The sequence below is a fragment of the Aquila chrysaetos genome, chromosome 12, assembly GCF_900496995.4.
Source record: "Aquila chrysaetos chrysaetos chromosome 12, bAquChr1.4, whole genome shotgun sequence".
In the NCBI taxonomy this organism is placed as follows: Eukaryota; Metazoa; Chordata; class Aves; order Accipitriformes; family Accipitridae; genus Aquila; species Aquila chrysaetos.
Window position 1 is genome coordinate 10,678,701 of NC_044015.1, and position 27,646 is coordinate 10,706,346.

At 49.7% G+C, this 27,646-nt stretch overlaps 1 long non-coding RNA gene across 2 annotated transcripts; it reads left to right on the forward strand.

Annotated features, from left to right (window-relative positions):
* The first annotated feature begins 1,939 nt into the window (after positions 1-1,939).
* On the forward strand, positions 1,940-25,773 carry LOC115349459. Of its 2 annotated transcripts, XR_005933753.1 has the most exons (11): positions 1,940-2,113; positions 5,308-5,398; positions 5,828-5,991; positions 11,479-16,318; positions 16,738-16,774; positions 17,178-17,201; positions 17,631-17,927; positions 18,776-18,835; positions 19,704-21,019; positions 21,227-21,289; positions 21,479-25,773. It is a non-coding gene; the product is annotated as an uncharacterized LOC115349459 (long non-coding RNA). The 2 variants fall into 2 exon arrangements; XR_003926091.2 differs by lacking the exons at positions 1,940-2,113; positions 5,308-5,398; positions 5,828-5,991 and adding an exon at positions 7,164-7,536 and having other exon boundaries at positions 19,704-25,773.
* The last annotated feature ends 1,873 nt before the right edge of the window (positions 25,774-27,646 follow it).

The window sequence follows — 27,646 nt, forward strand, 5'->3', positions numbered from 1 at the left end:
AGAAGCCTGCATGGGTAAAATATGCATTTTCTATGGGCGGAAAATGTGAATTCTCTGGGTCATGTCAAGGAGTGAGGCATTGTGGGTAATTTCCCTTGTCTCTGACTTGATGGTAGCTTTCACAAGAGGAAAAAGTGTGTTTTAAGAAGTTACTTGATACTGATCTGTCCGGAGTGCTTTTCCCAGGCTGGATTTGGGGAGGGATTATCTCAGATTTTCATTTAGTTCAGAAATCCTGGGTATTGGTTTTATAAACTAAACCCCCTTCGCAGCAGGTTGCTTGTTCTGTCTTGTTTTTTTAGCTTGATGCATAGGAAGGAATTTAAATTTTCGGAACGGATGGGGCCCGCGCCTCGCCGGCGTAAATCGGCATCGTTCAAATATTTAAAGGCAGATGCATCAATACTGGCAGCTGAGGATCTGGCTTACTTTGATTAAAATCTGATCAAGATTACTCAGCCTTACCAAGGGACTCGGATTATCAGTCTATAAAAAGAAGAGTAGGAGAGGAGAGGACATTAAATATAAAAATAATCCAATGAAGGACGTGAAGCTAAACTCATTGCAAATTGAACAATAATGAAAACATCCTCCTCAAACAGGTGGAGGGCAGCAGGGCTTGCAGACGAATGCCGGGCTTGGAGCTAGGTCTGAGGTAGAAATATTGCTCTTGGTTTCTTGTGGCCATGGCCCAGTCTTTTAAAGGCAGATTTTTTTCAAAGGAGAACCTTGCTCATTACAAAATCCCCAAGGGAGTGTTGCGGGAGGAGATGTGGGTGACAAATCCTTTGGAAAATCTTTGCCTCTGCTTCCTCAGGAGACCTGGGCTACTGCCAAATCTCACTAGCAAAGAGGTTATTGAAGCTGAAGAACTTCTCTTACAGATTTCAAAATGTGAAATGTGTGTTTGTCTTTAGGGTTTCTTACAGTGGTTGAACTTCACCTCTCCCCTTCCATTGCAGCATTTTTTTTCCCCTGGTTTTGCATTATTTTTAAAATGTAAAACTTATTTAGGGAATATTATTATGCCATGTGATTAGGCTTGATGGACAGTGACTGATAAGGGACGCTGCACCAAGCCCTTTGCTTGCTGGGCGGTCAGCAGCGGTGACCTTTTTCATGAGTCAAACTGCTCAGCACGTGTCTAGCTTTCCCAAGATTTCTTATGCATATGGTCCCTAAACTCAGTAAAATCTGGTCTTGCCAGTGCTCCTGTGAAGTAGTGGTGTAGCTACTGGTAGGGCAGGCGTACTTGGGTCCTAAGCTAGATGGCTTTTGAAGCCCCCCAAACCCTATTGGGGGCAGCAGATTTACCTCTTTTTAAGGAGTGCACCAGCTCAATGGGCTTGCTTGGATGGGAGGCACATCCCTTGCTGATCTCTGTTGAAGACGTGGAAGGAATCTTCTGTGGGGGTTTCAGGACTTGTGACTAGAGTGTCCTTTTGTATCCAAGATGGGCAATGGTAAACAAGATGCACGGTGAGCTAGCTGGTCTGGGAGTCTGTCTGGGGTGACTGGAAGATGCTTTGACTACATCAGAGGACTCTGGCAGCCTGGAGAGCAGGGCTGAGTGGCCTTAAAAATACTGATGACTTAAACCAACGCATCTAAGATTGCCAGAGGAAAGGCGAGGGGGTCATTGTGGGACCTCCTGGGCAATTATATACATGGATGGTCAGTGATATCGCCTGAATGCCCCAGCAGCGATGCCAGTCTGTCTGGTTTTCTTTAATCGGAATTAGGGTCAGATGAGGATAAGATTGTGTTTTAATAAGTATTTCTCAGCAAGTGCTTTTCCTTCCCCCTCTTCCCCCTAATATTGTTAATTTTCCTTGCAGTAACACGTGCATTGTTCAGCTTCTGTTGCTCCATGTGTCGTGCTCTGTTACTCTGTCTCGCTCGGAGCTGCATAGCAGAGGGAACGCTGCCAAGGCTTTTTCTGGGAATTTGCTGTGGTCCTGCTACTTCCCTGGGAGTGCTCAACTGCTGTGTTTTGTTTGCAGGGGGAATAAAATGCTCAAATGTCAGCTTCTGAACGGAGTATCAGAGACCAAGGCAAGGACCAACTCCTCCTTCATCTCTGTGCATGGGGGCCCACATACACATAGCCATGGTAACTTTTGGGTGATGACTTTTTGAGAGGAAAGTCACTAAGCAGTAAATGTGACCTCCTTGCCCTATTTTAAAAGATGTGAGACTTTGCTTAAAGCAGCCTTCAGATAAAGGTGCTTCCCTGTGCCCCAGTCCTTTACCAGGTGCAAAACCAGGGGCTACAAGTCGCTGTGATACCCTGTGGAAGGGCACTCCTCTCTGTCTGAGATGCAATTTCATTTTCACTTGGGTTGGGTGTGAAATGGTGTTTAAAAACATGGCTAATTGAAATGCATTGGTGAACACATTTTTAAAACACCTGCTTTCTTGTTGGAGACACGATTATACTTACCCAGACTAGACCGCTGCAGGGAAGGTGGAGATGCAGTGCTCTCTGCATCTGGCTGGGCTGTTCATTTGTTAGCATTGGGTTGGATTTCTGATGACTCAGAAGGGAGCTTGGCTGCCCCTCAGCTATTTGCAGATCTGAAGATCAGTGGTACTGCTGTTATGAACCAGGGTTCTGAGCATTGCATTGAGCAGAGCTGGGACCAAAAGCCACCTCAGTCTCAAAGTGTATGTAAAAACAAGTAGTTGAGGGTTCCCAAGTGTCAGGTTAACACAGGGCACTCTCAGGTAAGTCCCAGAAAAATAATAAGGTAGGTGCTAGGTATGGAATTCTTGCTGCTTGCCTCAGTTTCTTTCAGGCCATGGGAGGGAGCAGGGGGAATTAAAAATTTCAAGCCTCTGTTTGAACCATCTGAAGTAGGTTAGGAATGAGAGATGAATGTTGTGCAAAAACAGGGGCTTTACTACTGCAGGAGCTGGTGATACTGAGCATCTTATACTTTCTGATTTATAATTCCTTCCTGATCTGGAGTCTTCTATCAAGTATCTTTGTACACAAAGCCTGAGGAATATTTGATGGGAAAGCCCCTTTTCTTGTGGGACATGCCTGTGAGCCTTCTCCACCAGGTAACAGCAACTGCAGAACTCTTGGCCATCAAAGTGGGCCAGAATTACACAGGCACAGGACTGGTAAGCAGTGGTCACTAGTTTGTATAGCTCCATGACCCATACCTACCCAGAGCCTGTGTAATGCTCACTCAAGATGTTTAACCTCAGTTCTGGGTGCAGTAGGTATCTTCGGGCTGTGCTCTGAGCTCCTGGGCTATGCTTGACCCTCTGTCCCACATACGTTTCCTCTTTCTGAGGTCTTTAAAAGTTGGACAGGTCAGCTGCCCACACCCAGTTGTAACACCCTTTCTTCTTGCCTTTTGTTTGCTTTCCTGAGAAAACAGGGTTAAAGTGGTTTTGCCTCCTTTTTGCCCACCCCTAATAACTTTCCAGCCTGATGGCTGATTGCAGCTGAGTGTGCCAAAGATCTTAAAGATAACAAGTTCCTACCAGCTTGATATAAATAGATGGCCAGGGAGAAGACTTTATCTTTGCCCCACTCTGCCAAGGGAGTTCAATCCTTATCAGTCCAAGAGCATCTGTGTGTGAGAGAACGAGGAAGAGAGAGATGTTATGAATGCCTATGGGGAAAATTGTGCTTGGAGCCGGTATCCTACTGCATCCTGGAGAACCCCCCCCCGTTATGTGTAACTCCATGGGAAATGGAAGTATTGCTGGCCCTGCTATGGGCTGAACACTCTGTGAGGCTTTCCATTGCTTGCTTTCACTGCAGCCTTTCATCAGAGGCTGGAAGCAGCGCTGTGTGGTGTTGCTGGCCTGACTCAGAGCAGAGAGCTCAGGGACAGGAGCCTGGCACTGGAGCAGAGGGTTGCAGCCTGCTTCCCAGGGGGATGAGGCTGTTTTAGCCTCTGGCTGGTTGATGGAGCAGCTTTCCCCTGCAGCAGCACTTGCTTTCCCTGTGCAATAGCCACTGTTTCTAGGATGGTCCTCTGGCTCGTCACCCAGCTCCTTTCCTGCCCTCTTTGCCTTCTGCAGAAAACTGTTTAATCAAGGGTGTATCAAAATCCATCTGCCTACGCTGGTGTCAACAACTTCGCTTTAGGGACATTTTACATAATTTTCTTTCCACACTCTGTAATGGATTTCATTGCCGAGGGGATGGAGAGCAGGGCAGCAAAGGTATTTTAATTACATCTGATTGTGGCATCTTGCAGGCTTGCCCTGTCAGTTGTTCTGGCACAGCACCATTTAGAGCCCACTTTTGCCAGCACAGGCATGTTAGCTGGGGGTTTACTGATCACAGAGGAAAATACTGATATTTCACTCCTGACATCATCTTGGGGCTGTGTCTTCTTTCTCTGTTGTGCTTTTGTGGCATCAGCTTCTTCCGCATTGGAGGATTCCAGTCCTTCCATACCATGTCACTTAGAAGCAGTAAAAACCACAGTCACCTGCCCTATTGTATGGGCATCATATCTGGGCAGAGCAGAGGTACTTTGCTTGCTCATAAGAGAACCTGCCTTAGTGCAAGGGAAATGTCCCTTTGAACCTTTCCCCAAGTCACATCTTGGTTTCACAGCCTGTCAACATAAAAAGGGCTTCCCTTTTTCTCAGTCAAGCAGGGGAAGATTAAAATGCTGTCTGCAGCAAGACTATTTGAGGGAAGAAGGAGGGAATGAGTCATGGAAAGCTGCTGGTCTCGCTGTGCTGAAACACCCTGATCAGACCCATGGGGCTGGATCAGTGAGTGGAGTAAGTCCTGGGACAGGCAGGAGTGTGGCAGGTGTGATAAAGCACATTTTTGGAAGTGGTCACCAAACGAGGAACTCCAGCTGGGTGCGTGTTGAAATGCCGATAACTATTGTATCTTTACATGGCTTTAGGTGTATTTTCACTAGCACTCAGGGCTAGCGGTATCTGCAATGCTGCCTGCACGTTTTCTGGAGCATTCAGCAGGTAGCAGCTCCCAGTGTCCATACTTTGACCTGTCTTTTCAAAGTGTTTAACACACAAAAGGCAGAAACCGTTTGAATCTAACCTGGCGTTTGGAGGAAGGAGAGTCCAAGGAGGAGGAGGAGGGCAGGGTTAAGGTAATTTTTTTTTGTATGACTGCTAATATGTGTTTCCGTTCTTGCCAAAGCTTTTGGTTCTGATTTAGTAGGAAACTTAATCCTCAATATCCACAATTTTTCAATGTTTGAATGTGTTTGTGTTCCTAACAGCACTTATCTGTGTAATTTCCTCCTCTTAATAGATATCAGCTGCAGATTAGAGAAGTGTTTTGTTTGTGATTCCTAGGTGCTCTGCACTTGATGCATTGTCTTCCTACAGATGCAGGGCAAACTCTGCTCCTCCCTTCTGGCCTGGGTTGCAATGATGGATTAAGTAGGTAAGTAATAGAGTGGTAATGAGATAACCACTGACATCGAGCATTAACGTGGGAATAAATGAAGTTACCATCCAGAACTAATGGCCTGAACTATCACTGGGTTGTAATTAATGAATGTGGTGGCTGAGATTTACAAGGATATTTTAGGATGCTGCTTGCATGCAGCTTTGGGTTTTATGGCTTGGTTGGAGAGAAATCAATTAATGCCAAGAACTTAATGAATGGGCAGAACCTGTTCTTTGTCAGTTTGTAGTGCCCCTTTTGTGGAAGAGGCTAGACTGGCACATGGGGAGTATCTGCCTTTTCTTTACTTCAGAGGGTGGAAGAAAGTAGGATGCTGTGGTGTCTGACTCTGGGTCACTCACTCTTTAGTGCCTAGTAGAGATGTTGCAAGGTATCTTGGAGGTCTTGTTTCTTCTGTTTTATTAGGGCAGTGTAGCGGGAGCCTTGGTGGAAACAGTCCATTTGAAGTGAACCCATGCAGCAGGCAGACAAGTTTGCTTGTATGTAGAAGAGATTGCCGGTGATGGGGATTCTCCAGCCAGGATCTCTGAATTGAGCAATGAGAAGCTGCCCTGTTTTGCCCCATGAAGGTAGGACACCTAGTTCCTTCTTCAGGTCTTCTCCTCTCTGCAGCTGTGGCTCTCTCTCCTGCATGTCACCCCCTCCCTCCCCCTGCAGTCTCGCTCTGGTGTCTGTTGTCATCCAATGACTGCCTGCACCTAGTCCGTGAACCTCCTGGAGCAGGAGTTGAGGTGTCCAAGCTGCGTACATGCAGTGTGCCCATGCTCAAGGGGCCTCATCTGGAGAGCTATCCCTCCTTGCTCGCATAGCTTATTAGGCATGTGACCCTGCTAAACACTTCTTAGATGTGTGAATAACACTTCTGAGGTGGTTGCTAGGCTCTTGCAGAAAACACAGCAGAGCAGTTGAAATTCTTCATGTTAATTGGTAGGAATACTCCAGCCATCTCACTGCTGCCTCCCTCATCTTTCCATGGCAACACTCTCACTACAGCAGCCCAGGTGCTTGTGGTTGGATTTAGTGGGATTTTTTGAGCCCTCTGTCTTCTGAATCGGCCCTTGGAGCATGGAGGGAACATCTGTACTTTTAAAGTATGGGCATCATGTGATAAATCAAATAGCTTCCGTTGGTGTAACCATATTCCTTTTTTATGCTGTCAGAGACAGAAAACTTTGGAAACATGCCTGAACTGAACCCTTGCGTTTCTTTGGTGGAAAGAGCTGTTGCCCTGTTTTTTTAATGGGGAGAAAAAGGCATTGAAAGAGTCCTGAATGTTTCTCTTCCTTCCCATGGCCTGAGCCGTCACAGCTTTCTGTGAACTGGAGAAAGGAGAGGAACCACAGCTCACAGCGTCTGGTGAGCAAAGGGAAGGACAGTCTTTTTCTTTCCTGCAGAGCCCAGCCTGGACGGAGTTGTGTCTCTTTCAGGAAGGCAGGATGGTGGCTGGAAGGAGCCAGAGATGAGAAGAGCGAGAGTGGACAGGAGAGAGAAAGCTCAGGTATTGCATCATCCTCACTTCTGCTCCCCTGCTGTGAATAAAGGGGTGTGTGGCATACATGAGACAGCACAAATAGGGGCACTGCCTTTTGGGCGATGCCCAACTCTGCCAGCATGGGCAAAGTTGGGCATTGCAGAGTAGAGGGCTGGTGTGGAGGACAAGGCATCCTCTATTCCTGCTCCCCACCTCTCTGAAACATTCTCCATGCATATTCTAGCACTGTTATCTCTTTCAGGACTTGTTTTACAGGCATTTTTAATGATTCCAAGGGAAGATGAGACTCAGATGGCCAGTAATGAACCCAGCCCAAAGCTGCCCCGACTTGGAGAGGTTGCCACTTTGCCTGGAAGCATTATATTTCCTTGGTGTAGGCTCAGTAGTTCCCTTCCATGCTGAAGAGGAGGAAGAAATTTCCACCTGCTGGACCAGCACAAGCCAAGACCCAAACTGAACAAAGAACAGCCAGTGTATTCAAGGATATGTAAATCCTTCTCCCCCAGCCTTGGGAAGTTTATTGCCCTCAACAAAGTACACAGTGTGGTTGTCATTCCTGAGGAGCCCAGGTGGGCTTTTATGTGACAAGGGAAAATTACCCAGGCTGTTCTCCAGAAGGCAAGTGAGTAGGAATTTTCCTTCAACCGGTTCAGGACAAAGTTAATGTAGGGAAAGCCATTAAAATTAATGCTGGTAAACAAGGATAAAAACCAGCAGGGTTGTAACAAAATTTGGACCAGATTGGGTTTCCCAGCTGTTGTGCTGCATGCTGTCTTAAAGGCAGCAGGCAGAGGGAAGGGGTAAGCTGAGCTCAGAAGGCTCCTGTTGGAGGGGGCTGTGAGGTTGGGGTTGGGGGCACTGGGCTCCAGTGGCACCAGCTTCGTGGTCCAGCACATTAATCCACTCAGGGCCACTGCCTTTTTCTGGGAAGCAGTGATGCTGTGCTGTCTGATGGTCCTTACTTCTCATATTTATTCGTGTAATGATTACCTGCTCTCCTCCAGAGGCTGCCCTCAAAATTCAGGCTCTGCTCTATAGAGTTCTGGGAACATGCCCATGTGTTGTTGCTGCCTGCAGGTGTTTTGTGTGAGCATGTTTGGGAGCAGATCTCAGGCTGTCGGGGCAGTGTGTCGCTCCAAGAAGCTGATCCTGAGTTCAGCTGGGAAAGGTGCAAAGGAGCATGGTGATTCTCCTCTCTGTTTCATCTGCTCCAATCTGAATGGGAGCATGCTCAGGCTGGGCAGTGAGGATTACTGGGGATGTGGGTCCACTGTACTGGGAGGAAGGCTTAGGTTTGATGCCTTGTCTCATGTTGTTTGTGGGTAGAGGCTAAACGAGGCCCAGAGCATCCCAGGGAAAATAGCCTGGCACAGGAGCTGTGTGTTACTGCGCTCTTCTAGGTCAATGGCTTTTTCCAGCTGTCCTGGTTTTGGCTGGAATAAAGTTAATTTTCTTCTTAGTAGCTGGTATAGTGCTGTGTTTTGGATTCAGGATGAGAATAATGTTGATAACACACTGATGGTTTTAGTTGTTGCTAAGCAGTGTTTATACTAAGTCAAGGACTTTTCAGCTTTTCATACTGCCCTGCCAGCAGAGGCTGGGAGTTCACAAGAAACTGGGAGGGGACACAGCAAGGACAGCTGACCCAAATGACCCAAAGGGGTATTCCATACCTTATTACATTATGACCAGTATATAAACTGGGGGGAGTTGGCTGGGGGGCACCGCGGCTTGGAGATTGGCTGGGCATCGGTCAGTGGTTTGTGAGCAATTGTATTGTGCATCACTTGTTTTGTATATTCTATTATTATTATTTTCCCTTCCTTTTATGTCCTTTTAAACTGTCTTTATCTCAACCCGCGAGTTTTACTTTTTTTTTCCCCAATTCTCTCCCCCATCCCACTGGCGGGGGGAGTGAGCAAGCAGCTGTGAGGTGCTTAGTTGCCGGCTGGGGTTAAACCACGACACCAACCCCACAGCATACTAACATAAGCCAGTCAACTTCTCCAAAACTCCTGACACCAGACATTCGACTGACATGATGCTTTGGAATAGGTCAAATCTAGTATAACCAAGCCAAAATTTCTAGACCCAGAATTGAAATAATGGCCCATATTTTCAAGTAACCACTGATTTGTTGGTAGTGGTGAGAAGGGAGAGGTACAAAAGCAGTCAGACACTTTCTTGCAGTGCCTGAGAGACTTGGGTAGTATGTTTGAAAAGAAAGAAGGTAACAGTCTCATCTCTGAGCACAGCCATCTTCAGCATAGATGAACAACATAGATGCCAACAGCCATAGAAAACTCCTCAATCCACCAGTCAGTGCAAATAGCAGTAGAAGGATCCTTTGGTTCCTCAAGAGGCATCGTATACCTTGTATCTCCCTAGTGAGGTTGTGTTTGCTCAGATTTCCATGATTTTGATGGCCCTGTCCTGGATGGTCAGGTTTTGCAGGATGGGTTGGGTTCTGGTGGAGTCTCCATGCAGCAACTCCAGAGCAAAGTGAAGCTGCTGAGATAAAGTCCTGCGATGTTTCCAGCCAAGTGTGGGGAACTAGAGCTGGATGCCTAAAGTCATCCTTATCAAAGGGATGAAGGAAAGTCTGGGGAGGTCAAGACTGATGCTGGAATGGAAAGCAGCATGGAGAGACCCCAACACACAAATCATCTTTTGGAGCCCTCATCCCTGGGGGAATCCACAGGCTGCCTCTATAGGGAGACGTGAGGCCCTTTTCTCCAGTCAAACTGCTGGCAGGTTGCTGTCTCAGAGGTACTGCAGGTGAGGTGAGCAGAGGTGGAGAGCTTGCTTTTGTTTTTCATGAGACATGACCAAAGAATCAGGGTGACAGAATTATTTTTGTGGAAGTGACTATGTGAAATATTTTTTCATTTTGATTATTTGAAAACCAAACCTGTTCATGGGTTTTAAAATTCATGTCCCCTCTGGGTTGCTTTGTTTTGTTTTGTTTCTTATTCCCTCTCCCTTATTCCTCAGAGGGAACCATCCAAACCTACACAGTGTGTTATTTCTTGAGGAAATGCAGTCGTTTTCCAGTTGAACCTAGACTGGAAATGTTTCTGATGATTCATTTGTCTGAGAAATTTAAAAAAGCTTGGATGGAACAGAAACCAGTCTATTTCAGGGAGAGCTTTCTTGTGTTTGAAGACCACTTGAGCGGGGGAGTTGTTTCAAAAGCTTCTTATTGGAAAAAGAAAATTTTTAGAGGTTTTGTTTGGGAGACTTGGGCTCCAGCCATTCTTCTGTTGCAGCTTGTTGTATGGTACCAAGATCTGGAGCCTGGCCATCCCGGTCCCAGCTTCCCATGCCTGCTGCATTACAGAGCTGTGCCACCTCTCACCAAGTCCTACATCTTGAGCCCTTTGCTCTCTGGGGGCACCACTTCTGCAAGGTGGGATGGAAGTGATGCCATCTTTGCCTTGACTATACTTTGTACCAAAAGTCTTTCCCAAGAACGAGGATCATATGGATGCAGACCTGTGTCTTGAGTACAGCAGGGACCTCCTGCTATCACGCAGTGAGGGGTCCAGGTCCTACATTCATTGTTACCGTCAGCTCAAGCTCCTCATCTCCAAGAACCTCTTTCTGAGGTTTCCCAACATCCAGCGAGGTTCAGAGCCAGGCAGCAGAAAGGCAGATTCGGGGTAGTAACCACCATAAAGTCCCCTGCAGAATATCTCTTTTTGGCCTTCAGTTTCCCCACTTATAAAACAAGCATGTTTTAATGGTGTGCTCTTCGAGACATGGCTTTCTGTTCCCTCATGCAACAAGGAGTTGTGGAAAACCACCAGGCAATGGCTGAAATCAGATGAGCTGCTCTGTCACATCCCAAGAGTAATCCTGGTGTTTGGGGGCTGTTCTTATCATCAACATGGGATGTCCCAGAGCTAGCTTGATTGGAGGCAAGGTGCATCATGGAAGCAGGACTGTGCTGGAGAGGCTTAGGCAATAGGGATGCTTCACGTGGGACAGGAGAGGTGGCAAGTGCCTGTATGTCTGGAAATACAGCAAGAAGTGGGCTGGATAGAGGAGAACACCTACTCTTGTTGCTGACTGCTCTGCAAGCTGCCAGCTCTGCTGTCTAGTGCTGGCCAGATCCACAGTGTAACTGCTCATCTCCAGTCTCTGCCTTCTCTGTGCCCCACATGCTGCTTCTCCTATAAATAGCCCGGTGGGAAGCGGAGCACAGAGCCACCGCAGATGGCCCCCAGTTCCACGTGCAGTCGTGTGTGAGATCCTAGATAGGGGCTGTCAATTCCTTGCCTCGAGCCACCCGTGAAACCTCATTAAAAATGGTGTCCTCTTCCTTAACCCCCATCACCCCCTCCCTTCCCACTTCAACTTGCCTGCATTCAAGCACCCTTATTAAACATGCACTTCTAAGCAAGGAGCGCTGACTTCCCCTTAATTGAGGCATAATAATTAGAGCATTAACACATTAGGAGGGTGAGACAGCATGTTTAGCTTTTGTGATTAATTATCTGAGGATTGTAATAAGTTGTTAAGACATTAATTACTCTGGCATGTTTATTGCTCTTTATTGCAGAACAGACACTTGGTAGCAGCAAGTGCTGGTGCATCTGGAAATACAGTGAGAAGCGGGCTGAAGGGAGGAGACCACCTACTCATCCACAAAACAGTGAGCTGCTGGTGGTGGGGACAGGTCCTCTCCTCCTGAGTGGACCTTGGTGACCAAATAGGTTTATTTCTCTTCCATCTCTAGGAGGCCACAGATGGATAGAAATAGTTTCTGAGTCCCTTAGGACAATCTAGGACTTGGAAGGTCCTTTCTGATATTTTCATCTGGATTTTTCTCCTCTTTCAAATGAAGTGTTTTCTTCCTGATGGTTTGAGATTCCCCCACATTTGGATCTTCGTGTTTCCATGTCTGGTCAGTGTGGCTCAGTCTCTGGATCTTACCAGGAATGTCGTCTGTATTAAAGACAGGCGAAAGTTCAGAGTGTCAGCAGTGGTCAAGGAATGAACCAGGACTCCAGTGCCCTCCCTCACCCCTCCATTGGATGACTTTTCTTCTGGAGAATTGGGAAGTAGATTAGGAAGGGGTGTTGCTCCAGCAGCAGGAGAGGTTTGGACTGCCATAGCCTGCTCTTTACACAACAAGCTGCTCTGTGGCCCCTAGACAACTCCATGCTGGTTGGTCAGATTTGATCTAATGGCAAAATTTAGGCCTGGAGGATGAGTAGGTCTTGTATGCTCCTGAAACTCTGACAAAGAGAAAAAGCAGCCAGATCAGCAGGAAGACATGGTGGGCTTGTTCCCAGCCTTCTGCTCTTCCCATGAAATATGCACAGTGCCATACCCTCCCCACCCCAACTTCCCTCTGCAGTTATCTGGGCTGGGGAGAACACAGGAGACATGGTGGCAGCCTCAACCACCATCATGGATAAAGAAATCTGGGAAGGTGATGAAAGACAAGAAGGTGGGGAAACTATGGGTGCAGTGTGTTGATACAGATTTCCTTTGGGACCCCTGGACCTGATGTTTCTGTTTTCGAGGCTGTTGCTTTGTCTTCATGTTATTGCAACACACACTTGTGTCTTGGGACAGCAACTGATGGATGCAAAGGGCAGGAAGAGGGGTCTTCCTCTGTTGCCTCTTGTTAGAGTTAAAACTCATGATGATCGTGACCAATCTTTGTCCCCCCAGGACTGACCCAGTGGTCTCTTTCCCTGCGGCTTCCACCAGCTCGAGCTGATGTCACTGTCACTCAATTGTCTCGGTGGCTGGGGAGGAAAAATCTCTTCCCCGTGTACAAGCTGAGACCCGTCTTGTGTCAGCTGAACGCAGTCTGCTGCCTTCAGCCCCTTGGAGCCCCTGCCTGCCTCTCACTAGCCCAGCCTGGATTTGGCATTCACTGTCAGGTACCTGCTTTCTGCATTCAGAGTATGGAAAGTGTCAGCCCAGCATTTCCCGCTCAGCTCCTAGGGACAAAGCAGGTCATGACTTATGCGTTTTATCATTAAAAAGATAATTTCCTCTAGATGTGTGCAATAAGACAATGGCACTGACCTGTGATCCTGGCATTGCACAGCATTAATGATTTCCCTTTGCAGGTAATAAGCAGCAAATGTACACATTTTGGGGAGATGTGATTTTTTTTTTTTTTTTTTAATTCTTTTTTTCCTTTTAAGACTGCTGTCTTCCTAGGCCAGACTTAATTAGCAGACCTCATTATTTCCTCAAATGTAACTTGACTTCCATTGAATGAGAATTGTTCAGTGGATGGGGAGCAGCAGAGCGGTGCTGCAATATTCATATTGTTTTAATTGCAACATTAACATTTCATGCCGCTCTTGGCATACTTTCAGGTGCGGCCCTTTAGCTCAATGCAATGCTGTGAAAGGTTGGATCAGAACAATTAGGATAGAGTGACTGGATTTCTGGATTTTCTTTTTTGTTTTTAACAAACACAAACCTGGATGCAATCCCCATCACTCCTTTTGTTGGGCAGAACAGGGAGTCAAGCACCCGTGAAGTGTAAATCCTTTTTTGGAATAAAGGATGTGCTGTAGCGCATGTTTAAATTCGCTTTTTGCAGAGCTGAAGCCCTGCAGGTACAAGACATACATGATCCTCTGGGCTGATGGCACCTCCTGGGACTTGACCTTTACTGGGTGAATCAGAGAAGTCCCAAAATACGACTGGCCAGCTGGGCCATCATCACATACGAAGTGGAGAGAAAAAGGCTATTTCCCACTTCTCAATTACTTCCAGGGCTCTAGGATGCCTGAGGCTGGAAATGGCACTGCAAACAGATAACGACAGGGTCAGTGCAGATCCTAAATGAGCACAGGGATTACCCTGCTCAGTCCCCAAACTGTACATGGAGTTTGGCTTTCTTGCAGCAGTGTCAGACAGCACTGAAATGCTGGGCTCAGCCTTAGCAAGCTCCGTTCGCCTTTGCTGCCTTGCCATGTACCATACACTTGCCGCTAATCATTCCTGTACCGGAGAGCAGCGATGAGGGGAGTTCCTGGCAAGAGCAACTCCAGGTTCCACCCTGGAACAGCCTAATGAGGGTCTTCTAATTGGGTCATTGAAAGGAGGTGAGGAAGAAAGGCCAGTCAGCAGCTCTAGTAAATGGCTTCTTGGTGTTGCTCTCTGAAGGCTGTATTGCACTGCGCAACGTGCGAGCTGTTTAATTGACTTTTAAAGGAGAACCAAGAGGCTGTTGTGTCCCCTTCAGCCTTTAGGATGAAGAGGAAGGGTTGGTGGGGCTCCCTCTGTCCTGCCAGGGGAAGGCTGAGCTTTGCACCCACGCTGCTGCCTGCCAGCTCTGTGCTGGCCCCGGCTTACAGATCTGTACTGAGTCTGGTGAGTGGGTCTGGCCTTCAGCAAGGATCTGTGTGAAGAGGGACAGGCTCCCTCTCTCTGTGCCACTAATCAGTCAACCCACTAATGGGTACCTTGATGTGTGATACTGCTGTGAGCTCCCCAGGCAGCTGCTTGGACTCTGGGCTGCCTTCCTGGCATTTGCTGGCAGCAACCCGTGGATGAAACGTCTTGCTGGAAGGTGAAGTCTCTGCCCATGTGGCAGAGAGGAACAGGGAGGGTTGCAAGGGTGAGGGAGCCGCTCTGCCCATCAGTGTTCCTCCTTGGAGTTGGGCATGTCTCTTGCATTTCAGGGAGCATCTGAACTCATCCATATGGCTGGGATGGCAATTCAAGCTGGAAATGCAGTGGGACCTCAGCTTGGTCACTGGAAGAATGGCAAGGGAAGAGCACACAGCCCGTTTCCGGAGGCTTTCCAAAGGCCAACATGCCATCTTAGCTGGCTGGCTCTCCTGTCAGCCAAGCAGGCTTGAAACCTTCTCCCATTAGTACTGTGTGCAGTGGGATCCATGAAGTTTCGTCTCCTGTGGATATATAGCATGGGTTTGGATTCTCAGCTGTGTAGTAAGCTGCTTGTGCTGAATGGAGCATCCCCCCTTACCAGGATATTTATAGCATCTCTCTTTCTCCCACGCAGATTGTCTGATGTCTAATAAGGAAAGATACACTGCAGTTTGGAAGGTGCTAATAATGTCTCTCCTCTGTTTGACAGTCTGTTCCCATGAAATTTATAGACTCTGACTGTCTCCAAGACCTCTGCCTCTCTGTCAGATCAGGTTGAAATCTGTTTGCAGTGTCAGAAGTTGCTGGGGAGTGGGCAGAGGACAGAGTGATGCAGCAGGATTGCATATGCTGTGCACTTCCTAGGAAATCAGGCTGAAAATGTGCCCAGCTCTGTTTCCTGCAGATCTGGGGGGCAGCTGTGGCTCAGATCACCAAATTGCAAGTTTGGGAAAGCAAGCTGCTTGTGTGGGAGGAAGGCGATGAGCTCAGAGACTACCCAGGGGAAGAACTTCTCTGCCCCCAGCCATCTTGCGTGGCTGCCATGCTGCGGGCTCTTCAGGCACCTTCGAGCTGCCTGGGGCGACAAGCGCAAGTGCAGAGCGTGGCCTCTTGTGGAAAACAGCCCCTGAGGACAATAAACGAGCAAGCCCAGAGCTCCTGGCTGGTGTGAAGAATTGCCCAGCTAAAGGATAATGAATGCCACAGCAGGAGACAGAGCATTTCTCTGAGGCCATTCATCCCCTTTATCACCCTGCTAACAAGCCCCAGAGCGACTTCAGAGAGACTTCTCTGGAGAAGCACCATCCCTCAGCCTTGCTGATGGCTGGGTGCTGGGGGTCAGGAATACATCATGTGGCAGGAGTGCTCAGCGGGAAACCACAGACCACCCCCCCAAATAACAGCCCCGAGTTTGAGTGTCAGCAGTAGGGACTGTGCAGTGGCTCTGGCTTTGCTGGCATGGAGACCATGCCCTCCTTCGGGCCATGTGTGGTGCCACCTGAGAGATCCGGACATAAAAGCCAAGCATCCATCTTTTTAAAGTACTTTTGGGCAGCAAGGGCCCTGCAGCACCCTCAGGAGGATTGCTCTATCCTAACTCCCAGCTTGCCTAAGATGTAAGATTTATAAGATTTATACAAGACCCAACAGGAGTTTGGGGCCGTCGGCACGGAGGTAAGTTGGTTCTGCTTCACTTGCAGCACAGCTGAGTCTGTGCATGAGTCTTGTGCGAGGACGAGAGTGCAGAAGTGATGTGCTCTTTGTAAGAGCTAATAAAAGCTAATTTATCCCTTTGCTCCAAGACAGTAGGAAGCATTAGCGGCTGGCTGAGTGCCTCCTCCACTGCAGCAGCATGCTGGGTGCCTCTGCCTTCCCGCCGGCTGGGAGCAAAGCATGTCCTCCTATGGAGGGGAAGGCATCTCTGTCAGCAAGAGCTGTGCCGTCTGCAACTGTGTCAACAGGCAGCCCGTGGTGCTGTCTGTAGCTTCTATCTCTCCTGGGAAGAAAAAAGAGCCACATAACCCAGGCAGGTGGGTCTGGGAATGAGGATGGATATGCCTTGGGCAATTTCCCATGCTGGGCTTCAGCTCCGAGCAAGGGCCTCTTCCGCTGCCCTAGGGCTTGGGCCACAGCTTGTGGGAGCAGAGGAAAGCACCGTCCCTGATTTGGCTGAGCTACAGGAGGCCTCCAAAAGGGCTGCAGCCATTTGTGCCCAGATAGTTGACCAAATAGGTTGGAATACCTTCAACAAGCACCTTGTGTGCTCACCTGTGCACAGTGTGTGCAGGTCCCTGCTGTGCCACCCTGCATGCTCACCTACCAGAGTCATTGTGTCTGGGGCATGGTGCACAGCAGGGGAGCATTAAATACAGCTAATTGCCAGTAACTGGAAGTTTTTTCTTTTTCCTCCTGTCTGTTTTCTTAATTTCTCCTTTTTCTTCTCCTCCAGGTTTAGCTGTTGGAGGATACATTTTGTGTGGCCCATGGTAAGCACCCCACATCCAGTGCCAGTGGTAGGCAGGGCTGGGAGAAGGTAGGAAGCGGGGTGAGGAGAGGAAGGGAAAGCAAACAGGAGACATTGTGTTGTGTTTGGGCGTCCTCAACAATGCTGGTGGGTTTGTAGGGGCAAAAAAGGAGGAGAAAAGCTGCAGTCTTGCAGGTGGAGGGTGCGGAGGGCGCCATGATGGGTAATTGGGTTGTTCCAGGAAGGGCAGAAACAACAGGAGAGCAACAGTTAGTGGGGATGGTGTGGAGCATGTTTGCAGAGCTGTGGCTCTGGACCAGAGGAGAAAGACTGGTGTGTCATGGAGCCAGGTCTCTTTGAGTGCGAGCAGCAGACCAGCAAGAGGATTGTAATCCTAATTTTTTCTCTCCATTCTTTATTGGTAGGTCTCCAAGCATTTTAAAAGGAAGGTAACACTGCACATTGGAAAACTTCACATCTTGAGGCTTCAGAGACTAGTTCAAAGCCAGCCAGGGGAGCCAAGGCCACCACCTCTGAGTGCCGAGCCCCCCTCATGTGCTCTCTTCCCTAGCCCCAAATAGTCTGCGCTCCAGATCTTGGTCTTTCTCCCAGGTCTCTGCACTGACCAGACTGATGATGGGGAGCTCACTGGAGGCCAGTCATGTCCCACAGGGTGGCTGCAGGACATGTTGCCTCCTGTGGCCACATGTGATCAGCTGGACTGCCTCCGGGAGAGAGTCACACTGGCATGTGAAATGGCCCTTCAAAGCAGGGTTGAATTTACAGGGGTGTGCTCTGGTCCCAGTCCGTGAAGCCCCTGTTCCTGCCCTGACATCTCTGCATTTGGAAACATCTGGCGCTTTTTCTTCTTTTGCCAGCACCATTAAATGTCGAGTTAAAGGGAAACACAATACATCACCTTCCTCGTGGGCTGCCATTCAGCCAAGAGTAACAGAGATTAGCCTTCAATCACACGGGGGCTGGAGCTGAAGGAAGCCTTCCCCAGGACATGCTGGAGAAACATTTTCATTAGTGGAGGAGAACCTGACAGAGATGAAGTGCCCCTTCACCTCGACTGCCGGACCTCTCCCCTGCCTGGCGTTAACAGGACAAGGAGATGCTAACCGAGGAGCTGGTGCCAGCTGCAACACTTTAAGTGCTGTCTGCATCCAGATGTGAGAAACAGCTGTGACACAGCAAAGCAATGCTTTTATAGCCTGGTGGGGGTGGGTTTGGTTTTTCTCCTGACTATCAACCAGCACTCACTGCTGGAAGTAAACTGGCACTCTCCATGCCATCAACTGAATGGAGGAAATGGGTGCTAGGTTGTAAGCCACCTACCTGAAGGTGTACCCTAGCATGGGCCAAAGAAAGATGTCCTTGGGTGGTAAGGTCCATAGGTCCAGGAGGTATCGTGGGCTCTGCCTCCTACCACGTGTTTTGCAAATGTAACAAGATGGTGTTTGGGGTAGCAGAGGCTTTCTCTGCTCCATGGAAAGCTGCTCCACAACCCCCAGTCCACTGTTGCAGGCATCTGTTCTTAGTCTGCATCCCCCCAGGGCAGTTGAGATGCCTAGGACTCACTTCTGCTATTGATGTCTCCATTGTGTTGGAGAAGCACACCCTGCACCCCAGCTGAGCACCTGGCACAGACCTGTCTGTCCTGGTTACTGGGAATTAGCCAGCAGGATCCCTGCAGTCAGTGTCTGCCATCCCCCACCTCGCCTCCCTGGGGCTGGCATGCTCCTGACAAAGGCAGGCTCTGTCTCTTTCACTCACAGCTGAAGGATGCCTTGCCTGGTCCTATCTTGCATGTTGGAGGGAAATTGTTTTAATCTGTGTGGCACGTTCCTTTGCGGAGGGGGTGGGTGGGCGGGGAAGAACAACAGAAACTCTGGCCATTCTGGGTATTTTTAGCTCTTTGCAAAGGACCATTAACGTCTCCTCTCTCTCTGTGTCGTGTCCCCCCCCCCCCCCCCCGTTCCTCCCCCCCTTCTCTCTCCTCCCCCTAAACTCCCTGAAGACCATTCTTTCTTTGGGGCTGCCTGCTATACTGCATTAACATCACATCTCTGCAGTGAAGGTAAGCCAGTGCTCAGCACTCCCCAAGACTCTGACTCGCAGGGAATCTCATCTCCTCTCCTTGCTTTCTGGGTGCCCGCCATGTGCACAGCCCTCTGAGAAGAGGCTCCCTGGCCAGGAGGGTGACAGGCTCAGAGATACTCATGTCTTCTGAGATGGGTTTTATCAGGAATGTGATTTGAGCTTCCTGAGAGGGGGGTGACACAGCCTGGCAGCTAGGGCATTGGTTTGGGACACAAAATCAGGTGGCTTCTAGTTGTGGAGTATTCTCATGTTAAGGTATCTCTCACCTTCCCCTCCTCCCTCTCAGAACTGAGAGCAGCCAAAATTAGAGGAAAACCTGGCTCCTGAGCATTTTTCCCCCTCTTCCCTTCACCTGGCTTATTTTCGTTTTTTCTCCTACAATCTCAGCTGGCTGAGTTTCGGTGCCAGCCTATTGAAAGGAAAGGCACGTGCTGGCTTACGGAGGGAGAGAGACCTGAGACAGGATAAATCTGGAGGCAATGAGATTGGGGGGAAGCAAGTCAGCTGCTCTGACACTTTTATTATGGAGCCAGGCTGCTTGGGAATGAATCTTTCTTGAAGCGTATGCTGCTGGATGACATTTCTACCAGGTCTCGGCAGTAACCTTCGCCAAGCCTCGCTGCCCAGCCCTGCGCTTGTCTGTTCCCGGGGCAAGGGGGGGGGTGAATGTCAGCTGGAAATACCACAGGCAGCAGGGCTTGATGGTGTTCAATGCACCTTTGATGAGTCTGAAAGCACCTGGGCTTTGGCACCAGAAACTCTCCAGGCTTTGGTGACTTCAGTTTATGGATGCATGTGTTGTTTTGCAAAGGGGATGTGGCTTCTGCATGTGTTTCTCATTTCAGAAATGAAGAGGATACAACAGAGATCAAAATTAAATTCTCCTCAGAGTTGCCCAGAAGGATGGATAACTGCAAAGAAAGATTATTCTATGGCTCTGGAAAAGGAAGACCTACTTGCTTAGTAACCTGGTGATGAGGTACTGGCTCTGCTTCATGCAGACACTGGAAGCCAGGGGAGATTTCGGGTTACAGAGAGGGCTGGGCAGAGTTTGCCGCCTTCTCAGCTCCTTTCCTGTATCACTGTCAACTTAGATTTCTCATCAAGAGGGTGATGTTATGGCTGGCGGTGACAATAACAGAATGCCACTGGCAGAGGTGAAATCTTTCTCTCTGTGAGGGTACTTCTTCCTTTCCCTTCCCCTTGACTTACATCAAGAACCACTGGCTCCCAGTGCCAAGCGGGGCATGCATACATGCTGCCCAAGGGATGATGTATACTGTGCTGAGCATAACTTTTCTTGCTTTGTCGGTGAACAGCTATGTGTCAGTGATGCCGCTTTGCTGTGTGGTGACCTGGGACAGAGGGTGAACCGTTGTCACTGTCTGAGACAAATCGGGGCCATTGGGAGCTGCCGTGTTTGCCATCATGGGCAACATTGCACAGAGTGGTCCTTTGCCATACTGGCACCCTCGTACCAGCAGGAGGTCTGCCAGGGATGTCCCTTCAGAGCCCTGGGGGCCATCCATGTTCTTTGGGGGCCAGGCCCGAACTAAGTCAGGGTCTGGGGGGCAGACGAGCGTGTTAATGGTTAATGTTCTCTGCAGGCTGTCTCTCACCTCCTCTAAATGGGAGCTAATCTTGTAGAAGAGTGCCTGTGCCCACACTACTCCAGCAGCCCTTCTGCTCGCCTTCTGTCCTCAAGGGCCAGTTCAGCAAAGCGTTAGTGCTGATTTGGGTCCAGCTTTCGTTTTCCAGCTGCTTACAGAGGTAGCTGCCACTGGCAGGCCACACTAGAAAACAGAGGCAGGGGACAGGCCTCTTTGTGCACTTAAAGATCCAAGAGTTTAATCTGATTCTGGTTCTCTATTAGCCCTGATCCTGTCTTGCATCTTTTCCGGCTGATGCCTGAACCTGTCTTTGTTTTTTTGTTTTGTTTTTTTTTTTTTTTTTTCTTTTACCTTATGAAAAATGGCTTTGCCATCTGCATCTGTCAGGAGTCCGCCGAGCCGGTGTACAGCTCAGTGAATATACAAATGTGCGGTTGGATCGTGGCCCCCTCTGACAGGCCGGAGATGAATACCAAACGTGCAGGGAGAAGAGTGCGTTCCCTTCCTCTGCTGCTGCTGCCTCTGATGGTTGTTTTTCTTATCCCAAGGAGGTGAGAGGATCGCCTTTGGGAGCAGTGCTTCCTTCTGCTCCTGTTCCGCCTTGCCAAGGATCAGTTGTCTGCCATCCATCATCATCAGAGTCCTCTCCTCGCTCCCACATCTCAGCTGCTGATAGGAATGCCAGGGAAGGGGTAACTGGTTTACCCTGCTTTTTCCTACCATCCTTTACCCTCTCCCTTTTGCATCCCACCTTCTAGGCCCATTACAAGGCAATCAGCAGGCTGGGGCTCGAGGACACTTGCCTTCACTTGCTTGTCCAGGTACTTTTTAAGAGAGGTAAGGATGAGGTAGAGGGGAGGGGATTGTTCAACCTTACCCAAGTGGCTTAAAAGGTAATTTTGAATGGAATTTTTCAGCAGTGTTGTGCATGACTCCACGTAAGATGTGCTGAAAGCACCCAGGCACTCCTGCATGTCTCGGCCTCACTGTGTCCCCTTTCCCTGCTGTAGGTAGGAGCCAGCGCTATGGGGCTCTGCAGGGAGGAATGCACCAGCTATGAGATCCTCAGTTGCCGTAACTCTGCAGGGTCACTCAGGTACCCAAAGGGAGATGACAACCTGCCTTGACACCCATGGATTTTTTTCACCTCCTCCTGCCTCTTGGTTTTCTGCAGTCTGAGTCGCAAGCTGCTTCCCTGGCCCCGATGTACTAAGAACCTTTCAGCCAGGTAGGCTCAGAGGAGCAGGCAGGCAGAAAATGAAATGAATCTCTCCATGCTCTTGCCACAGGTATCTGGTCAAGGAGGGGAAGTTTCTGGGAGGGCAGACCCCCACTTTGGCAGGAGGAGAGAGCAGGCAGCTTGAGCTGAGCTGTTTTTTTGACAAGCAGATGGATGTTCAGCGGGGGCCCAAGAAAACCCTCTTGCTTCAGGCTAGCTGTGAGCCCTCCAAACCAAAGCATTGTGCTGACACGAAAAAAGCATCACTCCATTGATGCTCAGCCTGAATTACCTCTTCCAGGTGCCTGATTCAGGATGCAGCGACTGTCCCCTCCTGCCACCGGCTCCCAGGAGGAGCCAGCTGCGTGCTTGCAACCAGACAAGGATGCAGCAGGAGCCGCTGAGCAGCAAGGAGGGAGGAAGGCAAGCGATGGCAGATTCCTCTGGCGTCTCCACACCGCAGGGCTCTTGGCGAGCGAGCGCTCGTCTGCTTTGAAAGCTCTTAGTGCTCCTGCAGGTGGGAGCCAATTTGTCTGCTTTCCTGCCCAGGTGCCATCTGTTTGTAGGATTGCCTGTGTGGTGGATGAGCGCGACGGGGATGGCGAAGGGAGGGGGCTGCCGGGGTGGGAGAGATGAGCCTGAAACTTTCCTTGGGTAACTTCAGCACTTCTGGCTGCCGTTGCTCCCTCTCCCTTGCACCGAGGCAGGGAAATCACAGCCTGTCATTTGCTGTTCCTGGAGCGTGATAGGGAGCCGAGGCACCACTAATAGCAAGCTATCATTTTAATGCTAATTTCCTACTGTTAGCTTAGGCTGGGGGAGGCTCAGCCTGGGTGGAGGGGAGCCATTAGCAGATGGAGAAGGGGGGGATGTGTGGGGATTGTTCTGCACCCCGAGAAGGGACTTCCAGAGGGCAGATGATTAACCACCACTGGGAAAACTGGTAGCAGATGCTGGGGTCAGTCTGATGGATGTGGGAGGGAGGGAGGGGGACACTTTGTTCCAAGTCATCTTCCTGTGGGGATTTCTCGAGTGCTTCAGGCTTTGGCTTGAATTTGGTGTTTGCTGCTCGTAGCCAGCCCTCAGTGTGTTGTGACCCCGGGGATGATCAGAGCGCTGGCAGGGCTGGAGCTGGTGGCATAGTCATCTCTTTTTTTAACAAAGGAGCCAAGCAGGGTTGGGTTTAGCTAATGTCTTGTTGTGAGGAGCTCCCCAATTCAGGAGCAATGGGCTTCAAAGCAGAGAAACTTCTTGAGATACACAAGAGCAAAAAAAGACACTTGCCCTTTTGCCATGGGAACAAGCTTAGCTGCCCCAAGCTGGAGACCTGGAGAGAGAAACCAGTGGCTGAGTTTGGAGTCATGAACAAAACTGAATCATTTCCCTGCCCTTTCCAGAGGTGGGAGTTCCCACATCCAACATCTTGGTCAGTCTCCTCTAGCCATGCTTACCAAATGGAAGAGCCTGTGCTGCTCCCCAGGCAGGTGTAGTTGCCTGGGAGCTCCTGAGGAGTATGAAGAGAGGTGACTGGCTGTAGTAGAAGTGTAGGGCCCGTTTGGGATTGTGTTGGCAGCAGTCAGAGAGGTTCCTCTACCATTTCTAGACCTGCTTGGAAACCTTGGGACTGAAAGGATGTGAGCTCAGATGCCGTGCCTGGCTGGGAAGAAACTGGTTGCCTACTGCTGAGGGACAGCATTGTTTTAAGGCGAGGGCCCAGTAGTCTCCTGGTCTGTGGTGTGACATGTCTCCTGAAGACCCACCAACCTGTGCTGATCTAGACCATTAGCTTCATCATTTCGTATGGAAGCATACATGGATTTTTTAAAACCACTTCAAGGCCATTTTAAAACTCTTTTGGCATCTAGCAGAGAGGCAAAGGAGGGACAAAAGCAGCCATGGTAAAGGGAAGGAAAGCCAGCAACTGGTTAAATGGTAAAGGGATGGGAAGCCAGGAGGGGACCATCCTGCCAGGAGGACATTAGCACAAGGCTACATTAGGAGAGCAGCATTGCTCCCTGTGGTTACCAACTATCAGATCCGCCCCGGGGTGGAGCATGACTCACTGCTTTTTAGGGAGCTATTTCCATCTGAAAAAACGGCTCCTATCTTTTCTAGAGCCTCTTCCCTGCCTTGGGTGAGGAGAGAAAGAAAAAAGTGAAGGGCTACTTTTTCCTAGCCGAGGAGAACCAAACAAACTTTCCCTCAAGTAGCTGAGTGAGCAAATCAGTGCCTCACATATTCCCAAGAATAATACAATCAAGTAGTTGAGGGGAAAAAAAAAATAATAAAATAGCGTTGCTTTTCCCAGTTCAGCACTCTGAATAATGAGCCTACAAGCCAGAGGGAGAGCTCCCAGGAGAGGCGCCTGTGTACAGGAGATGGACACAACAAGTGTCTCGGATGGGCCAATATCTGAAGCGATCTCTCTCTAATTTTCTACATCAGTGAGAACACAGTGCGGTGCCATCAATCATAGTCAGCCTCCCCTCAGAAAGCCACCTCCTGCGTCGCTGTACTGCAGTGTCCCCCCTCTGCTTCTGCCCCTGGCTGGGGACTGCAGGTGTCCCGGCCAGCAGTGCCTGCAGGCACGTTCTCTCCCGGGGCGGGCGGGGGGGGCGGGAAGGGGTTTCTTCTTTGTCACGTTTGAGCCTGCTTGTGTTTCTGCTTTTCTCCTTCCTCCACCCCTGGCGTCTGTTCCTCACCAGTGCTTTATTTCAGACTGCTTCTCCGCTTCCTGGAGTCAGAAAAGGCCAAATACTCCTTTTATCCCTGATGAGGAGAAGGTGTGGAGCTGCCTGTCCTGGGCTGAAACCCCTGCACGCTGCCTGAAGGAGAGATGGGAGTGGTTTTGGTGCCTGTACTGCTCAACTGGGGATGGGGAGGTTGGACTTTACAGCTCCCATGAGGCTGCTTCTGCAGTAGTGGCCACCAGGGCATGTTCTGGGAATTGCTGGTGCCTGAGCTGGCTCCTTTGCCCCAACCGCAGCTCTGGGCATGGAGCAGCTAAGGGAGCCATCTTTCATGCTGGACTGGTGGTGCGATGCAGCAGCTCTTGGTCTCTTGGCTTCTCCATTTGTGAAGTGCTCTGCTCCTTCCAGGCCTGGCCATGTTTCCACCAGAGCCAAGGGCACCTCTTTGGCAGGAGCACTGGTGGTGGGTGTCTTCCTGAGAAGGCCCAGGCCAGACACATGCCTAAGCTGGCCAGAAGCATGATGGGACACGGATCTGTGCTCAGGGCTGTGTCTTCTGCTGGGGCGTGGACACAGCTGGTGGGTTTGATGGCTCTTGCTTCTTCATCTTTCTTATGTGCTAGATTGAGTGCTCTTGCTCAATTGCAGTGGCTCTTGGACCTGCCAAAACCTGGCTAACTGATGCCAGCTGTCATGACACAAAAGTAGTTTGCAGTCCCATTTCTGGCTCCATGGGCTCAAACAGCAGCTAGAACCAAGGACCGTGCTGCTTTCTTGAGCACAGCCCTAGACAGAAGCATCTTCTGAATAAACCTGTGCAATTGCCACCTGCCTCTCAGCCTCTTACACTGCTTTCTGAGAACTGCCAAGGATCCTTGACCTCTCTTTCAGGCATGGTTTCCTGCATGATCAACCCTGCTCCAGTGTTGTGGAGTTATTGCTGGCTTCTGTAATAGCTGCTTTGTTTACTTCCCAAATGCCTGCCCTTTCTGTAATGAGCTATAATTCATCTTGGTTTATACAGTGCTCAGAGATACCTGAGCAAGGAAGGTGTGCCATTAAACCACCTTCTAGGCTACTCTCTGGACTGGGGTTGTTGATCTCCTGGAAATGTAAAACAGGGAGGACAAGGGGGACGAGATTGAAATGGGGAATCATTACCTAGCAGGGTAAAAGGGGCTGACTGGGTTGGAAAGTGCTGGGAGCTGACACACAGGTGCAGATGAATGGCTATGGCAGGCAGGTAGGGTGGAGAGATGAAAGATGTTTTTTTAAAGCATCTGCTTTCCTCTCTTCCTCTGCTTTATAACCTGTTTTTATAGAGACTGCATGAGGAACACATTTTTTTATTAGCAGCTTGGGAGTGGAGAGTAATAAAGATTAATTTTTTAAATAATTCCTTGCATTATCTTTTAATTTCCTGTGGCAGGGTTTGACTTTTAAATCTGCAAACGGAGTTAACAGCTAAAGTGCTCATCAGTTTGGAAGCAGCAGCCAAAGGAGCTGCAGGACTCGGGGAAGGTGGGAGAGGCTCCAAAGTTGAGCCTGGAATCCCAGCCTCTCCTGGACCGGCCACAGTCTGTTCCCTGGCCAAAAGGATCTGTTCAGGTCTGCAGCGCCGGGCTGTATCTCTGTCCCAGGAAGACTTGGAGAGATCTAATCCATACTGCAGCTCCTGGTGTCCATTTTGCTTCCTTCCATTGATGGTAATGATGAAGCTCCCCTGGGGAGGAAGGAGGGAAACGTGATGGCCCTGCTGTGGGCAATGCATCCTTGCTGGCCTCCACCCAGGACAGCATGTGCTGCTGGGACCTGTGCTGAGCTGCACGGGATGGTGGGCATGGGGGTTGTCTGGACCAGCTGGGTTCCTCAGTGGTCTTGCTGGGACTAGGGGGATGTGGTCGCAGAACTTGGCAGGGAGATATTAGGAAGAAATAACAAGGGAGCAGCTGAAGGAGAAGGGGGTGAGGAGAGAGTGAGCAGTGGCAACACTGGGATCTGATAGAAAAAGGTTCTCTGTGCCCCCTGTATCCACACTCTCTGCCTCAGCCTCCATGAGCACAGAAGACCTGATGCTCTGCTGGGCTTTAACCTGCTTGGGACACTGGCTTACAATGGAGCTAGACTACCTTCACTGGCTCAGATGAGCTCTCACGTGCCCTGTAAGTGTACCCATAGCCAGGGTGGCACTGAAGCTGGGCAGAAATGATGCCTAGCATGCAGAGACCCTGCCCCCAGCTTACTTTGACCACTGACCTTCTTTTCACCACTTGTTCTTCATCATATGGCCATGCTGGCCGCTGAAGTTTGCTCTGAACTTCTGATCTTTCTGTAGAACAAGTGGTGGAGGCAGAGAACAGCTGTTGTGAAGAACCAGCCAGGGTGGACAAGAGCATTTTGGCTCACGTGATTGTGAAAGCAGCTGAAGCTCAAGTGCCTGTTGTGGGCTTTGGGAAAGAAAAGGGGAAGCTGAGTAAAGGCGGGAGTGCAGTGAGCGTGTTGACCATGTCCTGAAAAGGCATTTTACTGGATTACATCACTCCTGTGTTGGAACCAGGACCAGGATGAGGGTTTTTGGAGATGTCTGGGAATGGGGAAGAGCCAAATTGTGCATGGGGAGCGCTCTGACCCAGACAGCTCCTGGCTCCTTCTGACAGATGCCATCTGGAGCAGGCTTTGTGCACGCCTGGGTGTCTGTGTACTTTGGCAGCCCTCTGATGACCAGCTCCTCTGACCCAGCATGGGAGGACTGTGCTCACCCTCCTCAGAGGGAGGTTGGAAGATCGCCTCTGTATCACGGCAGAGGGACTCCAGGCTCGATCTGGCCTCACTGCTGCTCCCACATCAACCCTTGCTCCTGGGAAGAGAAGCACACCTGAGGCCATCCCAGTGCATGAAGGTTGGTTGCCCCATGCCAGGTCATCTGTGTTTCTTGGCATTTTGCTGGGCAAAGCTGTCCCTGATGAGGTCTGGGTTTGCAGGCACAGTGCAGGGGAATGTGGGTTGGTCTGCTTTTGGAGGCTGTATAACTACCTGCCAGCAGGCATCCCCGCTCGCAGCAATAAATGTGGTTTGGGTTCTGGTTTTGTGCTTTGGCAGCAAGCTGAGTCTCGTCCTGGCCAGGCTTCATCTGACTGAATCCTCTGGTGTCCAAGGGAGTGCCAAAAAGCTTTGGTGCATGTGGCTCGTGCATGTTTTGGGTGGGAAAACACATTCCTCAGCCCTCTCTTTGGATTCTCCATTTATTCAAGTCTTGGACAAAAAACTGA